The sequence below is a fragment of the Apostichopus japonicus genome, chromosome 11, assembly GCF_037975245.1.
Source record: "Apostichopus japonicus isolate 1M-3 chromosome 11, ASM3797524v1, whole genome shotgun sequence".
NCBI lineage: Eukaryota > Metazoa > Echinodermata > Holothuroidea > Aspidochirotida > Stichopodidae > Apostichopus > Apostichopus japonicus.
In genome coordinates, this window is record NC_092571.1 from 27,026,236 (window position 1) to 27,030,249 (window position 4,014).

The following is a 4,014-nucleotide window of genomic DNA, read 5'->3' on the forward strand; positions in this document are numbered from 1 at the left end:
TAGGCCTAAGGAAAACAAAGTAGCCTAGGCCTAAACTAGTTAGGCTAGGTCTATACTCATTGGCAACTTGTGGGTTGTGTACACATACAGGCCTAATTATAAAGACCCTTTTAGTATGCCATAAACAAGTGCCCAAATGGTTAAATGAGCTTGGTTTGTGTTAATTGTCAGCATTGGCCTAGCCTTTTTAGGCTAACATGAATTCAGCCTTATTTTTTCTTCTTGACATGTGACATGTGCTCTGAAGATAAACTAACATAAAAAGCCACAGTTAGCAGACTGTGATAAAGTCGAACCTGGTGAGTGACTATTAGACTGAAATCCAGTTCCTGCAACCACAGCAATAAAGTCTTTGTTTTAATCAATGCACTTGTGTGTTTGAAACTTTCAAATGGACACTCAATGGCAGTTGGTTAAGATATAAGGTTTTACCTTCATCATGGAGAGTTGAAGGGAATCTGCCTCATCATCTGAATAATGGACTCAAGGATAGCATCAACTCATGATTGGATAATAATTTTGAGCAAGTAAATATCTGGCAATTTGAAAGTTTGTATTATTTTTTTACATATTATTTTAGCTGTTTAGCTCACACACAAGCAAATGATCAAGTGACAACAACCGATGCAGTATATTTAAAGGTATTGAAGACTCGCCCTAAACCGCATGCCGCGCTCTGTAAAAGTTTACTTTCCGTTGCTTGCAAGTGAAGTTTTTTTTGTGTCGCTACAAAATGCAGACAGTAATGAAACCTGATACCTTGTTATCTTTTATCTAGACCTGAGATGTCCACGCTGCTATGTGCACTGTGTTGTGGGTATTGACCGTGATGTTTGTATTGACTGTATGTACACTAATGTCTATTTACAGATGGTAGCAAGCTGTGTGTGTATTTTCTGGGATCAATGGTGGTGTCTAAAACTTCTGTTACACCACATTCGAAACTAGGTCAGATAACGGGCATGAGACGTTTCTTTGTGCGGGAGTCTTCACACACTTTAAGGAGAAGTATTTATATCCCATTAATAGAGAAAGAATTATGTTTCAATTGGTAGCATGCAACTTTAAATTTTGCAAACATTAGATACAATCAAACAAATGACAAGGTTCATTTACAAGGTAATCTACTGCCCTATATTTCACATTAATCTGTCACAACAGAAGTTCACAGCTTTCAATAATTATACAAACAAATTCCCCTGATGGGTGCTTGGTTAGATTCCTGCAAGTTTCAAGTTTATCAATGTAATTAGTTCTGAATGTGGCAATGTGGAGAAGCTTTGGGATAATCTGTGGATAAGACTGCCAGACTATCAACAAGATTCCACATCCATGCAACTCCAACTGCTTCCTTCACCTCCTTGCAGATGTACCACATGTCCAAAAAAAGTCAGCATTGGTTAATGTAATTAAAATCTGGCTTCCTCCTGAGCTGGCAAATACACATGAATTGTCAAGTACAGAGGTCAGTGTGAAACCACTGAAAGATCTTCTCAGCTTTCAAGATTACAAAGACTTATAGCCAAATTGACAGAGGCCACACTTATACCATTCCACTCTCATAAGATGAAGGTATCACACACACTTCATTTTGCTTCTGTGATGCAGTGCCTGGTAGACTGTGAGGGTCACCCAATGGATGTTTTAACAACTGCCTGGTATATAGAGCTCTGCAACAGATAATTCATCCTGATGTCGAGTCTCATCCTGTCATGGCCTTGAGCAAGTTGAACCCACTTCAACACAAAGCAGCTATTGAATTCTTGTCTAGGTACTGTCAAATCCACATCACCATCATTGCTGGTTCCAGCTAAGCCGACCATAATAAAAGAGTACAATGAGGGTTGTTTAATTCACCCAACAGAGCTTGCATTCCAGTACCTTTGGGCAGCTGAAGAGATATTCAGAAATTGTTATATGAGTGTGTTTGTATGCATGCATATGTGTGATTTTCTTGCTTTACAGAACAGCTCCATTTTGATAAGCTATGTTGTAGGGACCGAGTGAGAGAGAGAGAGAGATGACATTTGTACACTCCAGGGTCTGGTGCAGCTCTGTTTATTGACACATAATCACAATATAGTACTATACCACAGTAGGCTACACTAACAGTTAACTAATACTCACAAGGTTATAACCACACCCAAGCAACCTAGTTGCCCAATCACAAACATACAGGAAGAATAACAGTTTACCATAACATAATACAATGAGACCAGAGTCAGCAGATGATTACATAATAACATCTGGGCATAGAGACACATGCAAGTAATTACTATAATAGCAGGTGCACAATAGGTAAAGGTAAGTAACAATAGGCAATAGATGCATGCTGTGTAGGCTGGAACCCTACAATGTAACATGGAAACCTGCCAATCATATGTTTGAAATAGGACAGGCTGAAACGATTCTTAAATGAAAAGCTTAACGACTTCTTGCATTTTGATACATCACTGTTCAGGTTAGGCCGGTAAGGGCAGTATGAAGAATAAGTAACAATTAATAATTATCATTATGGCCATTTGCTGTCTGCATAATAACAAACTGAATGATGTCATCAGCCCTGTGCTCAGTTGACAGCACTGACAAGTAGGCACACTATGTCAGTGTGATCCATGAAACCTTATTAAGGACATGACCGTATAGTATATATGTTAATGGAAAATACATAAGCTACAACATACACCAGTATTCAGTTGTTGCAGGTTTTTTTTTTCTCGACAGACTCATTCAATCTATTGCACCTACTATAGCCTAGTACTACATTCCTGAGAAATTAACACCACAATATCAGTCTTAGGTTTGCCCACAGACTCCCAACTATTGCTAACTCCTACACTCAAGTATATAGTTTAGTTTAGTAGAAAAAAAGACCAGGAGAGACACTCAAGTCCCCATTAAGGACCCTAAGGCTATATGAGAGGAATAAAACCGAGGACATCAAATGTCATACCCAATTACAATGCTTAATGTACTCATCCAAAGCATTCTTAAACCCATTCACACTACTTGCAATTCAACCTTCTCAGGCAATCCATTCCATCCATTCACAACCCTTGTATTAGACTTTAGAGAAAAAGTTATGCCGAATATTAATCCTACTTTGTAACTTCTGGAGTTTAAGACAATGACCTCTGGTACAACTACTTTTGGCAAACCTGAAAAGATCAGTGAAGCATAAATTGTCATTTTATGTGTAGGCCTACTCTATTTAATTGAAGGATCTATTAATGTAGGCCTGATGCTATAGTTGTGCGTCTGTGATCTAGCCTAGCCAGGACTGTGATGTGTGTTTTTCGTTTGTACGACTAAAGTAGGACTAGTACTAGTATGAGGCGTAAAATAAACAAGTGTAATGACAGGTTTTCAGCTAGTTTTCTATGCATTTCAGGTGTGAAGATAAACGTAAATGTCATTAACTAACGCATACTCTAATTCGTTACCTGATATCCATTTTGTTCCTCGTATGCCTGTCAAAATCTGACATTCTGAGTCGCTTCGTTTGTTCGCAACGAGCACAGTGTGCAAAGCTGTGTGATGTGTTTCGTGTTTCGCGCAACTGGTAACGACATCTGGACCTATTTTGATGCCCATGGTTTGCGTGTGACGTCACAAATCGCCAGTTGGCCAAACTCTCTCTATATACGGCTCTGGACACTATCAGAGCCTTATATAGAGAGAGTTGCGACAACTCGGGTCCCGGAATTTTCGATCACGTGACCTCATGGCACCATTTTGGGGCCAACTAATTCTGGCCGTATGATCGACAACAACGTACGTTCGAGCAGTCAACATCTGCGCTGCCATCACAAAATGCCTGGCTGTTCAGCGTGGGGCTGTTCAAATCGTCCCGAAAACGGTTCAAAACTTTTCAGATTCCCAACAAACCTAGATAGGAGGAAAACATGGGAGGCAAAAGTAAACAGGCTTCACTGGAAGGCGAACTCCAATCACAAACTTTGTGATGTGAGTACTTCACCTAGGCCTAGTAGTACAATGAACTAAGATTCGTAA

General features: G+C 39.5%; 1 long non-coding RNA gene across 1 annotated transcript; it reads right to left on the reverse strand.

The window, feature by feature from the left end:
* Positions 1-1,396: 1,396 nt before the first annotated feature.
* Positions 1,397-3,534, reverse strand: LOC139976261 (uncharacterized). Its single transcript, XR_011796052.1, has 2 exons — positions 3,444-3,534; positions 1,397-1,891 (listed from the first exon to the last, which is right to left on the reverse strand). It is a non-coding gene; the product is annotated as an uncharacterized lncRNA (long non-coding RNA).
* Between the last annotated feature and the right edge of the window lie 480 nt (positions 3,535-4,014).